At 38.8% G+C, this 27,245-nt stretch overlaps 1 protein-coding gene across 1 annotated transcript in view; it reads left to right on the plus strand.

Annotated features, from left to right (window-relative positions):
* LOC140313410 (uncharacterized) overlaps window positions 1-27,245 on the plus strand; it is a 435,793-nt gene that overhangs the window by 169,688 nt on the left and 238,860 nt on the right. The gene's annotated exons all lie outside the window — the stretch shown is intronic.

Here is a 27,245-nt window from a genome sequence, read left to right on the forward strand (position 1 = left end):
CCAAACAGAGGAGGTTCAGCAATGCATCACTGTGTCCTTACACATGTCAAGCTATGTGTTATGTGTTATGGCATCAGCTGAGTGATGACAGAATTGTTGGTTTGAATGGGGAGTTCCATGATACTGGCTTGATGTCTGTAGTCGCACACGAGGCGAACACCACCCTGTGATGCCAGGTCAGAGGCGTATCATTCCCGTTCTGTTTCTGTATTTTTACACATGACATAATGCGCAACAAAAGTGCATCAGTCCCAGCTTGAAGAGACATCCTTGAAAGCTTCTGTTTCCATACGATTCTGACAAAAGAATTTTGTTCATTTTACAATGTACAGGTAGCAGTACATCCACTTTGGACATATTCAAAGGATGAATAAATCACTAGTAAGAGGTACTCAACCCATGTATAATTTTGTAATAAAACAATTTAAACATTATTGAAGACGGACATATTTTTTTTTAAACTTATTATTCCCAAATTTACATTATTGTTGCAGTGTTAGTGTTTTTTGTTCTGATTCTAGTCAGTGATAATATTAAATTTTTGTTGGTTGATGGTGAATTGAAATGAATCTTCACATTCTTTATCCCAGAAGAAGAGTCTGTGAGCGTCACTCAAGCTCCTTTGGTGTTCAGAGTGGGGGCACAATGTCACTTTGAGAAAGAGAGAATTGCATTGTGGTACTCTGAGGGTGACGCTTTGCCTTCACAGACAAATGGATTAGAGACAGTTCAGCACCGTGGATGCTTTAAGCATTTCACATAGAAGAAGAAAAAGACAGTGTGGTGGTGGTGTTGATCACATAAACTGGCCCTCCCCAAGCTAATTATAAGGCAAGAGAACCCAACCAAAAGCATGCCGGCTTGCTAACTGAATGCATAGCTACTAAGCAGTGATGCGTTGTCTGCTATTTGACCTGAAGATCAATGCTATTTTTTATGTGACATGGAATACTGACATCAACGTTAGGCTAAAAAAAGTTACTATGTATTTATTCCTCGTGTATATGAAACAGGTTTCCTCACTAAATCCTTTCTCTAATGGTCCCTCTTAGCAGCCATTTGGAACATTTCTTCCCTTTCACACAACTTTCAATGATGCCCGCAACATGAACATCTACATTATTATCACAGGCACAGAACAGTTCCTTAAAAAACCTAGCTTGAGTTTTTACTCTCAGCAACTATTCAAAAAGTCTGTGAAGGCTTGTCTCCTTCAGCCTTAAACTTAAACAAAAATCCATTAAAGCTCTCAGAAATTTTTGAAAATCATCTATGGTATTATAATTGAACAGACACAGTTTATTAAGGAAAGTAACTATACTTCCAAGATTCTGAATTAACAATATCTAGCTCTTGGCGAGCATGCATTGAATCTGTGATCCATGGTTACTTGGGAATCACCACCTGTTGAATAGGCCCTAGTTCTAATTACCTCCTTTGCCCTCTTAGTTTGCATTCAGGCAGATATGGCCGGTGCCAATTTCCTTTTGGGGATCAAGTCCCAGGGGTCCTCTTGCTATCCAAATGCTCCCAACTACCCTGATTAAGATATAGTTCCCCTCTATGACTCGATATCTAAAGGAACAGGGCACTTTATCCTGCCAAAGCAAAAAGTTGGGAACAAGTGCACTAAAGGGAAAATTGAGGCCGAGCCAAATATTACCATTCACTTTCTGGTCTGTCCATCGTTCACTCATTCTTTCTCTGTCTCTACTTGCTTCGGCACCTGAGCTGTAGGTATTGGTAGCACGCTATCATCTTACAGGGAGATATATATTAGTTTAATCTATGTCTGAATTATGACATACAGCACATATGCATATGCAAGTGTTACAATGTGCATTCTCCTAAAATCCACACTTGTGAAAATCTTACAAGAAGATCTCTTGTACTTTGCGTGCAACCGCAGACTTTCTCTTTTATTGGTCGATAGTGTGTCCCACAGAAAAATGCAGACAGTGACAATTGCAATGAAAATATATATGTTCCTTTATTATACTGATTTGTAGAAAGAATTTTGAGTGATGATATCTAACGAGATTTGCCCAAACTGATATAGCAATCCTATATCGAGATATAGTTGGAGATAGTTGGATTATTAGTGTTTTGGGTGAATTTTACAATCGTAACATTTTTTTTTTTTTAGATAAAAATTTGGTTTTATATCCATGATATGAAATAATTAAATTATTGTATTGTACATCTCGACCACACATACACACACACGCACGCACACACAAACAAATCACACCTCCTGATTGCCCTGTCTGGGCTGAAAGGTCATTGTGTCTGGGAAAGCCGTACTGGAATCCCCTTAAGTCATTAAAGGTCACTTGTATTGAGAGCAGATACTTAAAGAAACATACAGACGACTTCTTCAGCCATGTGAACACATTTAAGCGTTTTGATGAGAAGCACAGTAGATTCAAATTAACAATGGTTCGGCTGTCACATATTTCAACTAAAGGACAATACAGTTTCAAATTAACCCAATGGTAATGGTAATGGTTGGAAGGTACACACTGTGAGGTTAGAGTACTGGATAATGGAAGCATTGCTGTTGCTTAAGGTAGCTTCTTTCACAACAAAGTTAGCTAATTTCATATCATTGTCACTGAAATAACAACTGAGAAACAACTGAAAGTAATAGAATAGCAACTAAGGTTCAACAGAGGTAACAATGGGAGAAGTCCTTCTCAAGATATTATATACATTAATTCTCGATACTTAGAGAAAGGAGTGATACTGCATGCAATATATCAAACAAAATATATATTTTCTATACCTATAATATTTGCAGTAATGTTAAATGGTTGGCACTGAAACAAAATGTAATCTTGCAGTTTAAAGTGCACATTTTCCAATGTCCTTATTGTAGGTAGTCCTTGATTTAGCTGATTGCAAACCAGAGGCAAGAGCTGTTGATTACAATAACAGTAGTCTGTGTTAACAAGTGGCCAGATCTATAGTCCAAGATGGAACTGTAGTAACCCAAAATTGAACCCAGATTACCTTAACAATGCAGTCAAGGTCTTGTGTTGCTAGGCTTTCTTCTTTCTCTTTGTTTATTCATTTAGTTATCTTTGAGGTTTTTTTGTCTGCAGCATAGAAAGACAGAAGAGAGTCTACTAAAAACACATAAAAGTATATTCACATATATATACATATAAGTATATGCCCCCCACAGTTTATCTGTCACTAAATTAGATGCATGTGACTTATTAAAAGACCTGGAGTACAGTTTAATACATTGGGTGAGGGAAAAATAGGAAGTTGTAAGAAGTTATGAGTAGCAGCCCTTGGCATCAATACAGAAGGAAGAAAGCTTCTGATGGGTGCAGCATTTTTTTCTTTATTCATCAGCAGTATTTAGGAATTCAGTATTCAGGGCACCATCAGCACCATGAAAACTAAAAAATTTAAATCAATTTTTGCTTTTCAAATTTCACCAAACAAAGTTGTAAACAGAGTTGTGACATGGAGCTCAACTACTTGCATATGCACACTAAAAATTGCATCAAGTTATTTTAGGAAACAAAACTCATGTAAAGAAATAAGTAATCCAGTTTCTCATATGCAATCTCCAATGATATACACAAAGATGTATTCAAGTATAAAATTGCATGAACACATTTGATGCTTTTATATTACATCACCTATGTTGCTCTGCATGCCAGACGTGCAAACTCTAACTTTGGAAAACAGATTTGCCTACTTTCACATGAAGCACTGCTAGCTTGTTGGACATATGTCTGATAACACATGGAAGTGGCAGTGTGAGATAAAGGACAGCTTAAAGAACGTTAACACAATGGAACTTACAGTGTTAATGAGTGTAGCTTCATATTTCAACAATGCATTGTGATAACTCACGTGTAAAACAGAGAACTGCTGCTGGATCTACGAGTGAAAATACAGGTTCTGGAGCCCGCACCTACAACAATGTCAGTGTCAGACAAAAAAAAATCCTTAAACCAACATTCATTTACATTATTAAAAGACAACCACACACTGCAAAAAGAATCCAGCTAGTGTTATTCTCAACCAAATCCAGCACATTAATCTAGTTAACACGTTCTCGTGAACAATGGGAGCTGGTTTTTGTTTACACAACAGAATAAGAGCCACAATACTTGGTAATGGCCAATGATTCTCAGTGACTGTGCTGATATCATGCAACCAATCAGATGAGATAACAGATCAGGAGCATATCATCGGGTGAAAAATAATTTAAATTAAAACAGACAGCAGAATGTTGAATTGAACTGAATTGAATTGAATAAAATAAAATAAAATAAATTTAATTTAATGAAATTTAATTAAATTAAATTAGATTAAATTGATAAAGGGAGCTGCAGGGGTAAGTTCCAGTCTCTCTGTGAGCCTCAATAAGATGAAGTTGACATGAAAAATGAATGATTGGCTGAATTAATATCAGTAATCTTTTTATCAATCCCAAAATGGGAAATTATTTTTGCAGAACAAAGAAAATCATATATTCCCTTCAAACCAGGAGTGTACCTTCATTGCACATTGGTATCATGTAAAACATACAGGGATGGCATGGGGAATTAAAGTTGATATGCCATGATATGTAGGTGGCAGGTGGCAACAGAGTAAGTGGGCTGTATATGTATGTATATGTAAGGGCAAGCCTGCATGTGGAGCTTACCACTCTAACCAACGTTGCTGTCATAAATCAGCTTATTCAGCAATACCAGTTTAATGTGTGTAAGCACATGTAGGGCTGAGCCTATCCTGTCTGCCATGAATGAATTACCGAAGAGAAACAATAGCGGGTTGACGTGACATTTTTTTTTTAAATAGCTTTTGTGTTGAGTTATGGGCAAGAATGACCTCATATAAGTTTTTGTATTTTTTTAGAGCTGAAGAGGCTGCTTAATAAACACACTTCCTTGATTCATCATTGTATTATATAGAGAGTGTGCAGTGTTGTCTCCAACAGAGAAGAGGCCCCCAGAGAAGTCCCCAGAACAACCAACAACCATCTTTTTCAGTCTGTGCAGTTTTATTGAGTCATGGGCTCTGGTGGTGTTACCCCAAAAGATAGTTGTAAAGAATGCTGCACTCTCCACCACAGGTACATAAAACAAGCAACATCTTGCTGCAAACACTGAAGGACCTAAGTGTCCTTAAACAGTAGTGTCTGCTTTGTCCCTTCTTGTAGCCCTTAGTGTTGCTTTTCTAGTTTTCCAGATGTTCAGCTGATCAGATTGAACTGGAACTAAACTGTGGTCCCCTGGCTCCTCCACCTCCACCCAAAGGATAGAGATAACGTTTGGCTTATTTCCTGGGCAAACAAAGAAAATATAGTTCCCTGTGGTGCTACGGTACTGCCATACATATTCTCAAACACACAACCCTTTGGACTCACAAACTGTGGTCTGTTAGTGAAGAAGTCAACAATCCAGGTGATTATAGCAATTAATTAGAACTAGGGCTTTGTTTCTCATAATCCATACCTTTAACCTTATCCCATAAACCTATTCAACAGGTGGTGATTCCCAAGTAACCATGGATCACAGATTCAAAATTTCTAAAATAAAGACCTTCAATGTTTCCTTTATTACTTGCTTCAGCATAGGATACACTGGACTATCCTTTATTATAGGATAGCTGAAGGGCAATTGTGAGCAGCCAATAACAATAATATCTTTGAATTTTGAGGGTTTTAGGGTAAAGTAATATTTTATACTCGTCGTATTACAGCATGATAACAACACATCAGGTGAAGTGCCAAATTGTCTTCTTGCAGAACATCTTTGGAACAGTTTCTCAAACCTTCTGCCTCGTTGTGGCCTCTGTTGAACAGCATGCACAGCGCTGTCTGTCACTCTGTTGCACATAGCTTTTGCCTCTGACACAGCCATTTGGCGAGCTATCGCCATAGCTTTGGAGAGTGTGAGGGGTATCTCCAGCAGGCTGATACATTCTGAATTAGTCTTGTCAATGACTTGGCCCCTTATCATCTCCTCTTCCATATTCCTGAACTGACATGTAGTGACCAGCTCTTGCAAAGCGGCAACAAACTGGTCTGTCGTCTCACCTGGGTGTTGGCTCCATTACCTCAAATGGTAACCAGTGTTGCCAGGTGGGAAATGTAGTATTATCGTACCAGAGACATAAAGTTATCGTATTTTGAGTGAAATTATCGTACACCCGTCAAAATAACAAGTCTATTGATGCGCTATTGTCCCCCTAGTGTTGAATAGAGTCTAACAGGCACTCGCAGCTTTGCGTCAGTACGGAATGGATTCATCAGCAGGCCCACAGTTGCGTTAATCTAAATGTCCCCGTAAACAATGATGACTGGGAACTAATGAGCTCAATTATGAGGCCTGGAGGCCACGTGTTAGGAAGTTCTGAAGCAAACGCATGCACGTCACTCGTAGCTCACATAGAAAAGCACGATTGGCTTGAAACTTGTCACATGGAAATGCCTTCAGGGTTCACAAAAAAATCCGACAGACAGTTGCGTCAGGCTGATTACAACCGATTACAACCACACACTCACAGTGTTTTTATTTCTCCAGTGCGTTCAACACCATACAGCCTGCCCTGCTGGGGACTAAGTTGACGGTGATGCAAGTGGACCCTCCTCTGGTTTCCTAGACTATCTGACGGGTCATCCTCAGTACGTCAGACTGCAGGACTGTGTGTCTGACACTGTGGTCAGCAGCACAGGGGCCCCACAGGAAACTGTTCTTTCCCCTTTTCTGTTCACCCTGTACACCTCTGACTTTCAGTTCCATTCTGAGTCCAGCCACCTGCAGAAGTCCCAGACATCCAAAAAGGGTGGGAGGGAGGGACTCCGTCCATCCGACCGGATCCCAGCGGGGAGAGGCGAGGGCAGAAGCGAGCCCGCCCGGGCTCCCACTGGCGAAGACAGCGGTGAACCCGCCCTCCCACTGGTGAAGGTGAAGGCAAGGAGAGAGTTTCATAGATAAGTACAGCTGAGTATCATCAGCATAGCAATGGAAATGTATGCCACAATGTTTTGTATGTTGCATATGTAGAGTGAAAAGAGTTGGTCCAAGCACACTCCTGTGGAATTTCATGACTTACTCTAGTATGTGAGGAAGATTATTCGTTTAAATGAACAAATTGGAATCAATCAGATAAAAATCAGACTTAAACCAGCCAAATGCAGTTCCTTTAATCCCAATAACATGTTCAAGTCTCTTTAATAGAATGCTGTGATCAACTGTATCAAATCCAGCACTGAGATCCAACAGGACAAGCGCAGACATAAGTCCGCTATCAGAGACTAAGAGGAAACTTGGTAACTTCCACCAGTGCTGTTTCTGTGCTATGATGTACTCTGAATCCTGACAGAAACTCTTTAAACAGATTATTTCTGTGTAAATGATCACTAAATTGAGCTGCAACAATGTTTTCAAGAACTTTATTGATAAAAGGGAGATTGGATATAATCAATCATAAGGGTTCTGAATCAAAAGTATTTTTGATTTAAACCTAAGAAAAATGTTTAATTACAGCAACCTTAAAAGTCTCAGGTACATATCCTGTCAACAAAGACAGATTGATCAAATCTAACAAATGCACTGCGAGAAAAGTGAAAATAAACACCAAATCCAGATCTCCAGATCTGTAGGAGTGAGTGTTAGATTAGAAAAAGTATGTGTACTTTGCAAAATTGTGTAACTTATAAGAAGAAATTGAGGGACTATTGAGTTGGTCCAAGCACACTCCTGTGGACTATTTTATAATAGTCCAAGAGGAGCAAGAAGTTTTACAGAACTCATACAGGGTAACAGAAGTGATGCAATACATCTTCAAAACTATTAGAACTAAATGTTGCAATAAACACCAGAATACAAGACTGAGAGGTGAAAACCACACAGTTGTTTTGCTACTAGAAATCTGTGGTTTAAGTGTTTTCTGGGTGGCATTAGATTTTTATCTATTTTGTTTATTCATTCATTCATTTATTTATTTTGTCAGAATCAGAATCTGTGCCTGGTAAGCTAGACAGGAAATTCTCATTCTTGATTAATTCTTAATATCATAAACTATCTGACTGAAATTTGATTGACCAAATTTCACAAATTTGGTCAATAGTCATAGCTTTTTGCCTGAAAATATAAGAAGCACTGTAGACTTAAAGTTTTTATAAGCAAAAAGGCCAAATCGTTTTTTTTTTCCTGACAGAGGATCATGGAGAGCTGACCATCACTCAAAGTCAGGTTGATTACAATTCACCTGAGCACCAGTAAGCAGCAAAATACAGATAGAGTACTATTCTGCTTAAAAAAATTTCTAAATATTGAAATAAAGTTGCCATCTTGTTCAGTAATAGTACTCAATCTTCCTTCAATGACATAAACAATCTATACAGCTGTATGATTCCAGTTATTTCTGAAATCTTTTTTTCCCCACTGTCATATACATACATACATACATACATGAGTATTCACACAGACTATTACTCTCGACTGTCTTGGGATTATTTGAATAATTATGAATAATACATGAGTGTCTACCCTCCCCCTAGCTCCAACTGCTGCCTTTTATTGGCTTTGGCACGCCGCCACTCATTCACCACTGTCGGCCAGTCTGTATGTCTGGCTACCTAGCTGTGGGACTGACACACAAGATGCGCCCCCAACAATCAGACCTCATTTTCCCTCATAAAAAGAAGATCAGTGCAAGCTCATGACCACAGCAATCACATTAGCAAAGCCCTTTCTTATGGAAACGGGCCAAGTTTGTGGGGCAGGGGGAAATTTAGTGAAGTGCTCAATCACCAAAACAGAAATATTGTCCCTATATTTTGAATTGAGCTCATTTTTGAAAAATGATGTTTTCAGTTTGTGGTAGCTAAGACAATTTTTTTTCATTTTGCCATAACCTGTCATTCTTTATGATAATTTTTTTCAGAGGTACTCGCAGTTTGAGTTCAGTGGAATAGAAGTTACTATGGCTTTAGGAGCTTTCTCATCATATATGTGCTGATCTGTTGGGGAGATAAGCTTGCTCTGCATTAAAAAGTTTTAACAAGTTTTCCAATTGGAAATAAACTGCTGTTCTTCTGTGTAAAAGTATGTTACAATGGTACTTTCTAAAATGGTATTGAACATTGTGATGTAAATCACTACTTAACCTTTCATGTTGTGACCAAAAATGGATGGCTTGAAGCATGGCAAGATGGATTCTATCAGGAATTCACAAATCTCACAAGAATTTAGCTGCCTCTCAATCATGACAAGCCAACAAGCCCTCAGACGTATAGTAGTCTCAGTAGTCTGTTCATACCCTATAATACGGCTCATACTGGCATCCGGTAAAGTACTGCTCTCACAAGCGGCAGAAGGGAAATATCACTATGTTAAGTTTTCAACATCAGAGCAGATGCCATTCTCAAGTAATTCTTTTAAGAAGCAACCAAGTCCTCATGAGGATGAAGATGGTGTGGTTGATGTAGTTAAACACTGAGCCTTTTTGTGTTGTGAGATCGCAAGTAACATCAATAACTTATTTTTACAACACGACCTTGGATGTCCTAGATGCTGTATTTACCCTTCACATGGATTTGCTTCAAGGACAATTTATGATAGTCTTTTTTATATAATTATTGGGCATTACTATATGGACAAACACCACATGAGCATGTTTTGGGGAGGAGGACAGTCTGTAACATGCAGAATCTTCCAATATTGAAATGTTTTCTTGAGTACTTGATTGAGACACTAGAGGATGCTGGCATCATGACCAACTATGGATTATCCGCTGTTGCTGCCAAAGGATGACAGGTTGACTAATGTGGACATGGACTTTGGATGGGCTGAATAGGGTATCAGACTGCATACCTGTGTTATATATGTGTTCCTCTTGGGGACACATATAGATGTGTGTAATAAAAGCGAGGTATCTGTAAGAAACAGTCTGTTGTTCAGTGTTACAGCATCGAGTTTGGAGTAACCATATTTATGTCTGTTGTAACACTGTGCAAAAATAAAGGGCTGCGGGATGATTGGGAAAAATGTATAGAAAATAAACAACTCAAGTTGCTCAACTCAATACTACAGTTCTGCTATATGAAGTTTAAAACAACAAATATATCTTCAAAAAATTGTTGCCACAAGCTTACTAGCTAAATCTGTTTCGTAAAATATTTCAATCTTTTTTAATAATGAATAGGAATAAGAGCTATCATTTAAATGTTTTATTCTTTTAGATTGTATTAGTTTTTTCTTAGTTTGTTCTAAATATGCTTGCACATGACTCATAGGACATACTACATAATACCAGTTTTATGTTCAAAAGTTTAATTGTACGTGATCATTCTTGCTGTTTCTGTGAAAAAGTAGGCTACTGTTTATGTCTGCATGTTAGTCCCTGTCTCTGGTGCAAACAAGAAAGAGGTATGAGATGTTGAAGGGGAAATCAATAACTCCTCTGGGCTATTACCTAACATAACCTTGTCAGTCCAGGGCAAGGGTAATCTTGGACACTGGGGAAGACAAAGAGAAGACTATATCTATGTATAATAGTATAATGTATAACAATGTATGCCACTGAAGCAGACGGTCATAGAAACACCAAAGGGGGAATTTCTTCTTTCATAACAACATTATCCATATAAAATCCTTTCAGTCCTGTTGCACAAAGAATAAGTGCTCTCCTGGGGTAATAAACCCTTTATCTTTTTACCATCTTCCATTGACTAAATACTCCTGGGCGGTAAAAGGGAGTTTTTTCTTTCCACAGTCGCCTGGTGCACGCTCAGGATAGGGGATTGGATCAAAGAGCAGTTTTGGTGCAATAGCTCCAATAGTGTTGATTTAGCTCGGCTGTTTGTATAATTGCCTTTTTATGTATAGATTGGACTAATTTGGAATCTAATTGATTGGATTTGATTGGATTCTATTTGGCTTGACTTGGATAGGATCCTTGAAGTGCCTTGAGATGACATTTGTTCTAATTTGGCGCTATATGAAGAAAATTTAATTCAATAGAATTGAATTCAAACATGTAACAGATTTCCTCAGAAATCCATTTAGATTGCACACAATTTCTAATATTATAAAGGTATTTGTGTGATCCGTCTCTAAAAGACCATCGGGTCAATCCTGTCACTGCACATCCTCAACCACCTTTCCTATCACACAAACAAATAACAAACACAGTACACAGTGAGTGTGTGTACTCACATACAGGTCACCATCTCAGTCAATGCTACTTAAGGATTTCGGCAAAAATCTCTTCAAAAGGTAAAAAGTGAGTCAGGGTTACCAAACTGTCATAGTGTGTGTGTGTGAGTGTATTGGGTATCAAAAAAACTTTTGTGCAGCCTCAGACAGATAATTCAGAGGCTTTAAGAAGGCAAATCAGGTAAGCTGTGTGGCCAGGAAACAGGCAGCAGTCTGGTCTCTGTCACAAACACAGACCCTTCTTCTTTTTTCCTTTCTTTCTTTTAACCTTCAAGTAGGTCCTCTAAAAGGATGTCATTATGTTACAGGATCCATCTTATCATTGACAGGACATGTAAAATACATGGCGCTTGTCTTGGCTTAATGTATTGCTATGAAGAGACCAGCCTAATGACCACATGGCTTCATTATTTCAAATATTAATGCAAGATTCCTCTTTTGAGTCTCCTGCACATTGAAGATCAAGCCAACATCATGGCAGATTATTTATAATGTGTAAACTGCGAGTTTAGAACAGTTACAAATTATATCAACCATGAAAACATTAATTAAATCACATAAAGGATTTTGTTTGTTTTGTACATAGTTGTTATGTTAAGGTTTTTTAGGTTGGTGATATCCAGAAATGACTGCAAGGGACAAGTGAGAAAAAGGTAAGTGATTTTATTTGCAAGTGAAAACAGATTAAACATGAACTTGCAGTGTGAACACTGGTAAACGCTGGTCTGTATATTTCTCTGTGAGTTGCTCTGTGGCTCAGAGAGAGAAAAGGATAATTTTCAGAATTCCAGAGAGTATCTTATTTCTGAAAGTGAATACTGATCGGTGAGTAGCTATTGATTGGTGCATAGACTGAGTTTCCTGTGAATTTCCAGTCTGGTGAAGGTAAATGGTGGTGATGTTAGTGGTGGAGGTGCAGAGTGGCTTCTCCTTTCCGGCAGCGGTTTGGCTGATTGAAGGTGAATCCGTTCACAGTCTCTCTGAAAAGCAGATAGCAGAGATCTTTGTAAAAATCCCCAAAAGAGCTTGATATAACACATGGGTAGTCATGAGTTGGCCAGCATAGTACCACTGGTGGAGAACTAACAAACTGGCGATGAGCAAAGAGACGACTCAAGCTTAAGAGCAGGAGGCCACAGGTGTAGGTAATGGTGAAATCAAGTCACCACCAACCACCACCAGGCACAGGAGCAGACATGTAACATAGACCAGGGGTGCGTTATATCTCGATTGCGATCTACTGGTCGACCGCAAAAGTAGTGTGACTAGATGGCATAAAAAAAATAGAGGAAAAAAAAAATTTTCACACTATGACATTTGTCACTTCATTGACATACAGGGCAGCCAGTCTGACATCCGATCTTTTTTTGACACACGGGTCACCACCCCACACATGCATGTTCAACTGCACCAGCTGCTGCAAAGCTCTAGCAATCCACAGAGTCGCCTAGTTAGCCTCCAATTTAAACTTAAGAAAGGGTATAAAAATTATGGTGGGAGCTGGACCAAATAGGCTGCCAAAAACCTACCACTTCCATACGGAATGGGAGGAGGACTTTTTTTTCACAATGTCATATTCAAACATTTCTTAGACACTTACATTCCATCTGATGTTCATCTGATCACTTCATCTGATGTTCAGGCTCTTGCTCAAATATTGCCCTCAAATATGGTTTTTCCACCAAGTTCTTATATGCTCTGTGCCTGGTGGTAGATGTAAGATATATGTTCCTCAGTACAGCTGATAACGGGACAGTTCCATGCAAAGCTGACCTCATCGGTCAAGTAGAGAGGATATGAGCGGGCAGGGCTCAGAGGTCAAGGCTTAGCAGAGAAGATGGAGTGAACTAGAGGAGTGATTTTAATCTTTAAATGAAAATCAGAATGGCTAATCAAATGAGGAACTTTCAAGTTACTGAACCCTACATTTGCCTCCAAGTGTCTTCCTCATTTATGAGTTGCTTTGGACAAAAGTGTCTGCAAGATATGTTATGCAATGTTTTTTGTTTAAATTATGTAATTTGGTTGCTATGTGTTTCACTTAGTATTAGGCTACATCTAATAATACTTATGTACATGTTTCTTACCAATGAAAGCCTGTTTTCTTCTTTGCTGTGTTCTTAATAGCTCATTTATATAGTGCCACTTTAAAAGTTTAAAATTTTCCCACCTCTTTCACTTTCTATTGGTCACCACACTTTTCTTCTTTTATTTCCAGTCCTCTATCTCTTCTTTAGAATTTTGGGTTTGCTCCTTTTTTCCTCCTCCTTTTCCTCAAATACTTTTCTTTCCTTTATTTTTTCTCTATTCCCTCATTGCCTTGCTTTCTAGTCTTCTCTCACCATTGCTTCCTCTTTCTCCTGTAGTAATACCTCTGCATTTCACAACTTCTTCTATTTGTCCTCCTCTTCACGCTCCTACCTCCAGTTCTCTTCACTTACTTCCTTCCCTTCTTCTTTGCTCTTCTCACACTATGCGACCTTCTGCCATTTGTCTTTTTCTCCTCATTTCCTCCCCTTCACCAGAGAATCAATTTCTGCCCCGGGCATGGTCCACGCCACCCTTTTGCTCTCACACACATATGCACACACACACACACAGATTCACTCATACACACACTTTTTTCAAAGCAAATAAGAATATGAATCACACACACACAAGCTGGCACCCACACACACATCGTCCCGGTGGTGTGGTCAGGCGACTGGGGCTGACCTTTTCACCAATTCCCGTTATTAGAGAAACTGACATTCAAACCTCACCAGCCCTCAGGACATTGAGACCAAACCTTAACCCCACACCCAGCCCCCTACCCCACACATACAGACACACACACATACATGCACATGTCTATCTCAACTTTTTTTATGTCAGCATCTTACCCTTCTATCCCTCAACATTCATCTACCAGGCTTTCAAACATCCATTCGTGGCTGCTGGATTGATTTTGCCTCAGCTAAACCAACAGAACTGAGGTCATTAGCGGGGAGGAGGGGGGTGTGGGGGAGGATTCAAAATAAGCAAACTGATCCATGCGTTCTTCAAGTTGGCCACTTAAACTAACATGTTTTAAAAAATATTTTTTGTTATTCTGTTTGAGCATATAAATGGTCTTGTTTTGTCTTTAATTAGTCCTTTAAGTGGATAAAGAAACCACTAAGAGTATGATCACATGCAGTGGTTAGAGTTCACTCATGTCCCTGTATACATACATGGACTGTAATCGATCTATTGACTGAAATATGTCCGACATCTTTACACCGTGTGAGAAAAAATATTCAAAACATTCTTCTGCTTCTAACACTCTCTGCGGGAGATCATTGTACATGAAATATAGCTGATTTCTCTGCACTGAAGTCTTTAACTTACTAAAATGGTGATTTTTGTCAGATGATGCTGCTGTTATAAATTCAGCATTTTATTAGAGCTGATCAACAGTCACGCTTTTAGTGGCTACAAGTTGACATGTAGTTTAAATGACCCATTTAGCCATCTGACAAAAGAAAACCATGCACAACTTTATCTGGAATTCAGTTCTATTAATTTGGACTTAAGACTTTACTGTGTAAACATACCCAATATCCCTTGTGGTTATTCTTTATTGTTACACGTTTCTTCTTTTCTGTACTGAATACGTACTTTAAAGCTAAAGCGGAGCGCATAAGCCCATTTTAGTTTAGATGAGCATTTAAATGGAAGAGTGATTCAAACCCCAACCGCATTATCTGGGTTATTCTATCTTTGAGAGCTTAGATTTCATACAATTTTGGTTGGACGAACACGTTTACACACATCTGTTTTTTGTCTGACTGACTCTATTATTTATTTTTTTCTGTTGTCACACACAGTGACTTCTGTGGCTCAAGAGAAACTCTAATATGTGTACAAGTGTATGACCCTGATGATGACATCAGTTGTCATACAAAATCGAATACCTGCTTTTAATTTACATGTATCTTTACTGAAGCTGTCACTGGTCTGCACTTTATTGTTTCTTCTCTGAAATATAGAGAACAAAGTAAAAAGAACAATGAAGTTACAAGAGGAAATTAAAGAAATATTACCATAATTTATCTGCAGGAAAGGTTTCTGGCATCAGAGCTTGGTTTGACCTGTAATTAAACATTTGTGCAACACCCTGAGGAAGCCTACAGCAGCAACAATAAAGATTCTGGCTTAGCTCCATTCTGGTCCTTCATCTGCTCCCCACCCATTTTGACTCTGTTTGCATGAAGGAACAGCCACGGTAAGTGCCATTGCAGAACCAACTTGAATGGAAATGTGCACTGGAACATGTGCTTAAAGAATATTTCCAACATGGCAGGATATTTATCAAATTTTGACAATGTGAACGACGACTTTGAGTGAGATGGACGTTCTTACCGGAGTGAATGAGCTGTGCTGCAGCCATGCGTGTGGATGAAGTGGTCCCAGTAGAGGTGTGTGTAGAATTCCCTCCGTTAACTCTCGTATAGCTGCAAGTAGCCACATAACAGTAGCTATGTACTAACAGAGCAATAGTACGCATTCATTCATTCGTCTTAAAGTATTGGTGAAATAAAGACTGATAATGCCTTTTTTAGAGGCTGCATCGTCTTTGCCCCGTTCACTCCGTTATATGGATCGCAAGTTATCTAAATAGCTTCCGAAGGACGTAGACTTTTGCCAAACCGTTCTCGGTGAGTAGATAAACATATTTCATGTCAGAAATAAGGTCTAGGTTTAAAAATACTGGAGTTCCCCTTTAAGGAGCAGCAGGACCAGCCACTCTTTGCCAGATTGTCTCACAATCCTCCGTGGTAATCGGGATGATTGCTGTTCTACATATTTATCCAAGTTTCTGGCATTCTACTGACTTCTGTTCCTCTGCCTTCCAGTGTACTGTACATTTCTCTCTGCACTCTGTTTCCCTGTGGACTCTTTGCTGAAAAGACCCCTGTGGAAATAACTCTTCTCTGTTCAAACTTCCTCGTACTAACAACCTGCCTGCTCGCCCGCCACAGATTCAGGACCTCTGCACCACAGCCAGTGACCCTCCCCTCCTTTTGCGGAAAACCTCCTGGCCCCTGTAAGACTTTCTCTCATTCACGCAAAACAGCTTTGGACAATAACCCCTCAGATATCCATATTAACCTTGTCTAAACCTCTCCTCTTAGCAATCTCCGTAGACTTGAACCATTCCCCGATCACACCCCTGGAAAGCCTTTCCTCTTTTCCCATAAACATCTGTGTCCTCCACAAGAGTCCTTTTTTACAGACTGGCTCATTCGAGCTGTGACATTTTCCTTTACTTTTCTGTAACTATTCTTTTCTATTAGCAGTTGACTCCACATTGGCGTTTAAATACTGATAGCGACAGTGCACATATGGTTCACAATACTTGTTCTTTTGTTTTAATTGAATAAAAAGTATTTGCACATGACCAAACCACAAATTTTTATATAAACATAAAACATATATAAAAATGTGTTCACTTTGGTCTTATCTAAATGGGCCAAATTGACTCGTGTTATTACAGTGAAATGGTAGAAAGTTTACTGAAGCAGGGCTAAGCTCATTTAAACACACGTGGATGCAAATATACACAATCAGCTCAGACTGTCATCCATCTATCTTTACTTTGTTACTGTGTTATATTATGCCCAAGGGTGAATGCATGGAAAGAAGAGATGAAAGCAGCGAATTGTTCACATATTTTCTGTAAATATGTGAGTGCACACATGTCCGTCCACAGTTTGATCATCCTAGCAGGTCCTAACATGAGGGCCCTCAGCAGTGTAATGAACTTAGGTTAAAATCATCAATCATCTCAAAACGTAAGGCAGAAGTTAACTATAATAACCTTTACCCACACCAACAAGTCATGGAATTACAATAATGCAGAGATGCTCTTGGCTGATGCCTTGATGAGGTGCATTGCAAGACACTTAAGTGCTGCTTTGCTCAGTTTGATGTGCGTGTAAGGTGCGTGTGTGTACTTGTGCGTGTTTGCTTTTGTAAAGTCTCCCTGCAGCCCTGCAGTTTCACTCAACATGTCGCTCATCCTTGGGTGCCGTTGCTAACAGGTGTGTGTGGGGAGGGGGGTAGTATACAAAGGTGTGGAAGAGCCTGTGGAACAGGTCAATCACATAACCAGTGCACAGGGGCACGTTGTGTATATGTGGGTGTGTGTGTTTGTGACAGTTACTGGGAACGCAAAGATATAAGTGGCATATAGCCAGGGGCTTGTACTGTATGTATCTGTGTGTGCAGCTGCATTTGAGTGTCTCTGTGCTTGTGAACATTTTGAACTAATGCAACCTGAGGGATGGGACAGGTAGCATACTACATGTGTACACACTGTCTTTTGCTCCACAGAAAATGCCAACTTATGATTTTTCATTATTATGGGCTACTCATCTGATAACTGGATAGCTCATGCATTTATTCATAAAAGTTGGAGGAACATGGAGAGAGTGAGTAGGAGCTTTAACATTTTTGTCAATGTCCTATTACATTTTCCAAAATTACATTTTGGAAATCCATTTCACTGTCGTATGTGTGCTCCAAATACAAAAATGTAACCGGCAGCCAAGACTGGAAAGAAAGGGGAAACAGCTTTCCTGCTTGAGTATCTGGTTGACTCATTTATCTCATTTTCATCCAAAATCCCAACAAATCAACGTGGCTTGCTTCCCAACCAACAAAAAAGGGGATTTGTGTTTGTTGGAAAGCAGTTTAAAGAAGGGGGTAACTCAACCAAGAACCGAACAGGTGGTGGCTGAAGAGAACTTTAACCATTTATGTCATACAGTATGTTTACATGTGTTACTCACACATCCAGATAAAGGTGTTGGGAGTTAAATGACTCCTGCATGCACATGTTCAATTGGACTCTAACTGGCTTGAGTGCACTGTGCATGTTCCCATGCCCGACTTAAAACTTAGAGTAAGAGTAGGCCTTGTCGAGCTATAACTGCAGCTTCTCTAAATATACTGACTGTTACATTTCACATTAAAAAAAAACATTTCTGTCTATAAACATTCTGCTTGTCTGAATTAGAGGTGACAGCTCTCACCTAACTTAAAGAGTATGGACTGTAGGGAATACCAAATCATTTGTCCATCAACAGCTTGTTTTCATGAAGAGTTGATTAAATTGAAATTATATACAGTACATGTATATATTTGTGTTACATTTGAGTTGAATACAAAGCTTTGCATCTTAGGAAACTAAGAACAGAGCACAACTCTGAAGATCTAAATGGTTTAATGAGATTGATCTTTTTAAACAGAGTTCATCTTGCTGCCTCTCTCACTTCTCTTTGTTTAGATTTTTTCTGGTTCTGCTCTGTGACCCAGAAACAGAAAAAAGTCTCCTCATCAGGTTCACTCTCCACCTGTAAGTCAAAAATAGAGCTTGTTGAGGAGACAAATAATAGTGCTGCTACAAGGGGAAAAAGGGAAGTAAGAATACACCACAGCAAACTTTAGTAAGCCATTGAGTCAGTGGATTTAAAAAGTTTCAAATGCCAGTTTGACCTTATTTATGTGGAGTATGAACCGCACAAATAACACACAATATTTTGATAATGACAACTTGAACTCCTGATTTACCTTTTTCTGACTGCTGTTTGTGTCATGGTCTATGAGTTTTTGTGTCTTTTGGTTTACTGTTTGCTCTTTAATTCCCCCCTTGTGTATTCAGTTATGTTTACTTCCTGTGTCACACCTGGCTTCCACTGATTGTCTCACCTGCTGTTCATTTGCTAATTACTCCCACAGTATAAATCTTCCCAGTTTTCCTTTGTGCATTGCCGGATCATTGTATGCTGTTATTCATCACTCTTGTGATTTTCTTTCTTGTCACGTTTTTCCTTCCTTTGTTCAGTTTAGGTTTAATGTGTAGTTTATTTTATTCCTGCCTTGGCAGCGCCTGTTGTTTATTTGAATAAAGCCATTATTTTTTATATCACCAGTCCCTGCCTTCCTTCCTGGTAGTTCTGGATTTAGGTCCTCAAACTCCAGCTTCTCCATGTTCCATGACAGTTTCAGGTAAGCTGTCACTAATGTCTAAGTCCGGACTTTTGTTGTATGAAAATCTGTATAGGTTATATAAATTCCTAAAAGATGATGAAGAGTATCCCTGAATATCACCAGCTTGTCTTCGTTAAGAATTTCTTGAAAAAACCCATGTGCAGTCAAGTTTTTACATGAAAACATTTCACATCAAAAAGATGGAAAAAGGAAAGTGCAGTAAAGGTCAACATGAAAACTTGCAGCTTTGTGAGGTATTACCAGGGTATAGTGACGTAAATAAAAATGAATTCATACAAAGATTCTAAAATGGTCACAATGAGAATGTTGACATTTGGATATTTGGGAGGTGTTTCTGTTACGAAAAAGTGAGCTTTGCCCTCTGTTGTAGCCCCTCATAGAAAATTAAAATGTGTACTCTGATGTTACAGTCCCATTGATGCTGATCAGAGCCAGATCCGACAAATACCCACAATATCAGTCTTATAGCACAGTGCTGAATGCAGATCAAACACTTCTCCATTGTACTAAAAAAGGCGCATGTTTGTGGATGTTAGCAGGCTTGCTTTAAGTAACAAGCTCGAAAACCCAAGGAGTGAAAGTTTGAAAATCAGCAACTCTTCCTAAAATCTCATTAACAGGCAGAAATATTCTAACTCCTCCTGAGTTTACTTTATATTGTAACAGTTCTCAAACAGTATCATGAAAGATTAAAACTTGGAATGCCAGACTAATGAAATTCTTTCAGGTGAGTGCATTTCCTGGAGGCAGGGCGAGGCTGGTTTCACAACAGTATTTGCCAACGGCTTCCCACTGAGCTGCGTTAAAAAAAAAAAAAAAAATCATACCAATCGTTAATTCAGTGTGTGCGTGTGATGTGTATGTGTGTGTGTGTCTTTGAAGAATTCACACGTTTTCGTGCAATCACATGGCATTCAGCAGACATCAAACCCCAGACCTGATCGAGGGGGCAGGGCTGTCGGCAGTAGTGCTGTCTGTGTTCGCCTTGGCTCCGAACTAGACACAACATACCAGATACACCCCCTTAACCTCACTGCACACACATACACACACACACACACGGACACTTTTAGTCTTCCCCCTTCAACCAGCAACAAAGGTGTTTAGTCATGTGAAACCCAAGCCTTAAACCTGCAGGTTGAACTTTGACCTTTCACACACACTCAAATAGGAGCACACCAGAGGAAGAGGGGTGGAGGAGATTAAAAGACAGGATGGGGAGCGTGTGATTATGTGCATTCTTTAAAAGGCTTATAGACCTGCAGGAGGGCCACTTAAATATATGCACAGTAGTTCCAGACATAACAACCTAACACACAATGTCATCTCATCTGCCTGTGTGTCTGTATCTGTTTCCCACACATCTTGAGTTCATGCAGTGTCCCATCTATCTCTTTCCTTCTCTCTTTTTCTCTCACACACATGCACACACACTCTTTTCTGACAAAGATGACCCCACCCCCTCATCTGTGTAGCTGCAATTAAGCTCCAAAACATCTGCACATATGTATCTGTTGGAGACTGTGTGTCCCAAACTCAGTTACACAAGACAGGTATGAGTCTCGAGGACATATCATCACACACACATGAACACAGGCTCCCACATATATGCTCCACTAATATGCACTGATAATCCATGTCTGTCCTGGTCATTCTTTTATCCAGCTCAGGCCTCATCGATTTTCCATTGGCCTGGTCAGGCCGAGAGGCCTCTCTCTGGGGTCACAGATGAGAGAAAGGCCTTTCATGACCCTGGAAGATCCATGATTGCTGATGCCTTTGCAGCCGTTGTCCTACAATGCTCTGAGATCAGGGTGCCAGAAAAGAGTCAAGCTGAATGGTTTAACTCAGATCATCCTGTACAGTCAGCAATTGAGTTTATTTTCCATCATTCGGTTATAGTGTAAAAAGGCAGTTGGTGTTGGTGGACAGTCTCTCTGTTTAACTGTGTTATAATAATAAAACCAAACAAAATCAACACATAAAACTCACCTTAAAGTAACACTTACAAATGCTTTATATACACTATAGCTGCCTGATCGTTGCTGTATCAGAAGACATAAAATCATATAGATCATTTAAAGTCTTTGATCATTTACAAAACAGTAAGCCATCCCCACTTCTTATTCATTCATCCTTTATTTCATTCACTTTCACTTTGACAATGAAACTGAACTTCAGACTAGGTTCAGAAATGGAGCAAAAGAATGACAAAAGAAAGGAAGAGAAAGAGGATACTTTTCTTTCTATTTTTTACTTTATGACCTCATAACCCCTGATAGGAGCAGACACCCCACCTCCCTCCAGCTTCCTCTGCAATTATTTGCTAAACCCTCAACATAAGTTTTTAAATTTGGTTTGGCAAAGCTGGCAGTGGAGACAAGAGGATAACAGACACATGGACACAAATCACCACACCTGCCATGACCTGCTCTGTTTGATTTGTCTTTTTTCCATCTGGCATTCCAGCACTGATGGCCTATCAATAGACTTTGACCTCTTTTGCCTCAGCTTAGCTTTGTGTGTAAGCATGTGTGCACTTGCAGAAGGAGTAGGTTGGATAGCTGCTGCTCCTGAGACTAATTCAAAGAGCCCTGTGTCACAATATTATCAGTGAGAGTGGTGATTGAGTAACTGCAGTCGACAAACATTCTTCAATATAGAGACAAATTCCCTAATATTTTTCACATATAGAAATATGCTCAAAAGACGTAGATGAGCAGATGAAAGGCTACATGCAAGATTAATGGATTGTTCATCGGGATATGTTATCCATGTGTTTCTTGAATAGTCTAGATAATTTTGTTACATGACATAACATCAGCAACATCAGATTTTCACAACCAGAGGATTCAACACATCAGCTCTGACCCCTCACCTCCTGAAGTTTTATTCACAATGTTTCCTTAAAGGATTAAAACATCCCAAAGCTTATCAAACATAAAGCTCATCTTGTAAATCTATACTGACGTCAAATCAAAGCATGTAGTAATCTCTTCACTTAGTGTTTTAACAGCAGAGCTTAACATGCCATTATATGGGGACAGAGGAACAAGATACAATCTTATGATGTTCTTCATGGCTGTGGCCTAATCTAGTTTTTAGGTTAATGTATTAGAAACTGCAAAGGAATCTGTCACTTTTCTGTCACATATATAGCTGCAAACTGTATTATACTTATAACCTCAACATTTCAGATAGTTGTTCAGCTTTGGATCTAAACACACCTTTTTTCAGCAGTGAGTGAAGGTTTAAAGTATCTGTTGTTATTGTATCTTACCCTCACTCCACCACATTGCAAATTAAAGTATTTCTGTTCATTTCACAACATCTAGCTGACAGTTAATTACTTGTTGCTTTACAAACTAAGTTTTGGGTGAGTTTGTGCATGTGTGCGTCTGCATGACTAAAAATGTAAAAAGTAGGAGTTACATTCACAAATGCAACTTAAAGCTTGACTGGACAAAGAACAAAAAAAAAAAGAAGACTTATGTTGACCTTATCCAATGGCAGCATTGAGCGTTGTGTCTCTTTTGGGGGTAAAACAAATGATGTGTGCTTCAGACCAAAGACAAAAACAAGCACCCAGACTGTTATCAGCAGCAAACCTAAAAGCTAGGCTCTGTGATGGGGTGTATCAATGGACTTGGCATAGCTCATTTACACTTTTGTGAGGGCGTGTTTTCATGTCTTATGTTTCATGTCTTAGAGCAACATTTGCTGCCATCACTATGGCATATTTTCAATGGATGTCCATGTATTTTTCAACAAGTCAATGCAAAAGTACATTCTGCACACGTCACCAAGATGTGGCTATGGAACAAGAGAGGCACAGGCACTGGGCTGGCATGCCTGCAGTCCAGACCTGTCCTGAAAAGAGAACATGTGAGAATTATGTAACAAAAATGTGACAATCACAATACTGCTGCATACCTTAGGATGTGTTTGCAAAAAGAATGGGACATAACACTTGAATCATGTCATTGCTTGGTATCTTCAATGCCAGATCTTTTAAAAGTTATGAGAAGGATTGGTATCATCAGAAGTTGGTGAAAGCTTTACTGTCCCAGCTTTGTAAGAATGTTTTGCAGACCTGAAAGGCAAACATGTATATGCCTTAATAAATAAGGAGAATACGATGAGGCAAAAATTGAAAACCTGATACTGCCTGCAAAGACATAAATGTGTAATTAAATGTAAGAATCAAAAAAATATATAGCTGTCCAATTGAAACCTATTTATCAGAAACTAACATAAACCCAATTTCCAGGTGTCTCCATATCAAAATACTCTTCTTGGCTATTCAAAGTGATCATTAGTATATTTACTAATTCATACATGCAGTATTACTAATTGCTGTATGGTTTCTAACAGGTTTTTTATTCTATACATTTGGCACTTTTATCAATCACACACTCATACACTGATAAGCACATGGAGTTTCAGTATCATACCTATAGAAACTAGAACATGTGGTCTTGAGAAGTCAAGAATCAAACCACTGACCCTCCAGGTTGTGAACAACTTCTGTCCCCTTCAGTAACAAAACATATCAGGTGTCTAGTTGAGATAAAAATCAAGGCAGAGTATGAAGAAGGGTAGGGTTTAGTTGCTGATTACTGAGTCCTCAGTTAATCGTGTAATAACTACCACTACAGACCACTTAGGGGTTGGGATATCAGCATGTTGCTGGACGTCATTACTGGTATGATTCTACAGCATGATACCTTCAAGTTATATGATGACACTGTTTTTATCATGATCGCACAAAATCACAGGCTAAAAAACCATACCAGCTAAACAAGATCATATCAAAAAGTTTTTGCCAAATAAATCAGTTACACCCCCATTAGCTTACAATAGCTTACAAATGATTACATTAAGGAAAAAAATGTGATTGTAGAATTCTGCCAAAGTGGTCATTGTGTTATCATAAGTACAACATTTGAACTTGTACTTTTCAATTGTGTTCGTAATTGTGAGTAGCTGTAATTCACATAGAAAATTATCTGAATACTTTCTGTACCACCACAGATAGTCAGTAGCATTGTGTGGATTAATTAATCTGAACGAGATCACCCTGTTGACACAGCAGCAGTCTTCACTGAATGAGATACAGTACATCATCCAAAAAGCTGTTTCAAGTGTGCTTTTCTAGTCTCTATTTCTAATGCCTACCCAGCCGTTGATGCAACAAAATATGAAATAATCGTAACAACGTATCCTCACAGTATCATATATCAAATAATAGAAACATTATTTTTTTAAACGCTAAAATGTGAATGTCCATCCAAGTTTCTCTGTTCAGACTGACCTATTTAACTATGCTGAAACAGCTTGATAATAAAGAGTCTGGTCAAAGCGTTGAATGCAATTGATTAGTCAGAAAAATCTATACAATATGTATAAGAAAATAAGTTTTGTGAATATTCTTCTCCACCTTAACAATCATGGACTTTCTGCCTTTTATACAATATGTTTCCATCATTCTATACAAACATAGAGCTTATTCAAGCTAACGAAATTAGCTATTTGCTGTGAAGCAATAACAGACTGAAAACTCTTTTTTTTCCTGAAGTCATTCTTCAGTTCTTGGGCCAGTGTCATGAATAAGAACTCCCACACAGGGGTGTTAAGTGTGCTGGGGTCAAAGGCGGTCATTATTCCTTCACTGGCTTTGATTACGATTTTCTTTTTTCAACAAAGTGAACTGGCCTTGTGGTCATTGTAAGTAACGTTCCACGACTGTCCATCACAGTAAGAAGTATTTGCTTTGCTGCCAGTTCTTATAGACCGCAGTGGTCAGTGTGCATTAAACCACCTAGTATGTAAAGATGCAGCTTTCCAGCTGTATGATAGACACAGGTTAACCTTGGCAAATGCACTTTTGTGGCATAGCACAGTATGTGCACAGATAGCAAAGTACACTCTACTGGAAGACAGACAAAACACATATGCTTGCACACACATACATTCCTGTTCTTTATCTAGATTTCATTGGAAAGATGTTGTGCCAAGGCCGCACCATGACAAAAGGAGTGAAAACATGCTTTCTAAAGTCTTGAGAATATCTTATTGTTAAAATGCTACAGGCCAAAGTCAAATCCATGGATGTTTATGGGGCATTACAGGTCATGGTTGTATAGATATTGCAATGGTGACAAATACATTGTGTTATTCACATAAACTAGTAAACAAGAGCTCTCGTACAGCAGAGAAGGTATGTGTGCTTTGTGAGTTTAGAACTCAATGAATTTTTCGGAGATAGAGGAGGCAGTTAGGAGAGATATATGTTGAACATATAATCATTTTGAACTTATCTTAAAATGGGCTTAATTCTTTTAAATTTTCTTTGTCAAAGCACACACAAATCTCCAAAATGTCAAAACAGTTTTCTTTTAAAAATCTATTAAAGATTAAAGACTGAAACATTCCAGTTAAGTATTCACACCATTCACTATGATTAAAGAAACTCTGGCTGCCATGACAGCCTCAAGTTATTTTAGAAAAAATCACACAAGTCTGACTCACATTTAGTTTGAAGGTCCATTCTTTATTGTTCAAGCTCAGCTAGTTGGTTGGTTCAGTCATTTTCAGGTCTCTCTGGAGATGCTCCACAAGGTTCAGATCCAAACTCTTTTTGAAGCATGTGCTTTGTATCCTTATTGGGAAACTCTGGGCCATTGTTATTAAAATGTGAACCTTCCCCTCAGCCTGAGATTCAGAGCCTATTTTTCTCTCCCAGCAAGTTCCTGAATCATACATCATGATGCCGCTACCACCATGTTTGAATTATGGTGTTAATGATGTGATGCTCAGTACCAAATTTTCTCCACACATGGTTTTGAATTAGGAATTGCCGAGGGAAATCTATGTCATCAGATCAGAATTTGCTTCATATAGCCCAAGAGTCAATTAGATGACTTTTGGTAAAGTCTCAGTGGGTTTCCATGGACCGTTAACTAGTACCGAAATGCTTGTCCCCTTCTGTAATCTCCTCAACTCTGATCTAAAAAGTCTTTTGGTTTCAAACCTCTTCTATTTTAGAATGATGAAGGTTGCTTTGCTTTTGGACCCTTTCAACGCCGCCAAACTATCTTGAATCCTTACACAGATCTATGACATGACACAATCATGACTCACAGATCCCTAATTCTGTTGAGTTCGTTTTTTGATTGTTTTTCTATTACCAACACTATAAATTGTGAGAAATTATATCGATAGGTGTGTGCTTCTTCATCATGGATTCCAGTGAAGTAGAGGAGGCATCAGAGAGATCAGATATGCCCCGAGCTCAATTATTAAAACAAAGGTTCTGAATACTTATGTAAATGAGAAAGTATTTTGTTTCTAATAATAAAACAAAAGTAAACTTGTTAAAAAGAAAAATCTTTTGCTCCGTCATCGTGGAGAATTGTTTGAATACTGACAAAAACAACTGGTTTAATCGATTTTACTTGAGTAAAAGTTAAATATGACATATAAAAATTTGAAAGGGTTTGCTAACCTTTTGTCGGAGCTTAAGCTTTTAATTGAAATAAACATAGGATATTTCATGCTTTCATGCTATTGATGCTTTTCAAATAAACATGTGTGAAAGAGCTGAGCAAGGATCAATTAGATTTGTCTGTCCTTCAGTCTGCTGCTGATTGATCCCAGCAGCTTTGAGGCTTTGTGACTACTGAGCAAACAGGACATAATGATATTTACTTAAGTACATTTTGTGAAAGTACGAGTTTAGGAGTTCACTTATTGTATGTGTGTGTTGTGCGTGTGTTGTCACAGCTTTGCCCTGTGGGGGTTAGAGAACTCCTGACACCCATGTGTCTGCATACAACATCCTATCTGCTGGTCAACATAGACCAGCTGTTTTTACTGCAAGTGTGTGTGTGTGTGTGCGTGTACGTGTACTTGTATGCGGTATCTAGTAGCACATGTGTACTATGCATGTCACTCCTCGGAGTTCATTATAGTATCTGTTGCTGATGATAGCTGTCTCTTATGTGCCTTTCC

Source organism: Leuresthes tenuis, unplaced genomic scaffold, assembly GCF_036924035.1.
Source record: "Leuresthes tenuis unplaced genomic scaffold, fLeuTen1.0.hap1 SCAF_8, whole genome shotgun sequence".
Classification (NCBI taxonomy): domain Eukaryota; kingdom Metazoa; phylum Chordata; class Actinopteri; order Atheriniformes; family Atherinopsidae; genus Leuresthes; species Leuresthes tenuis.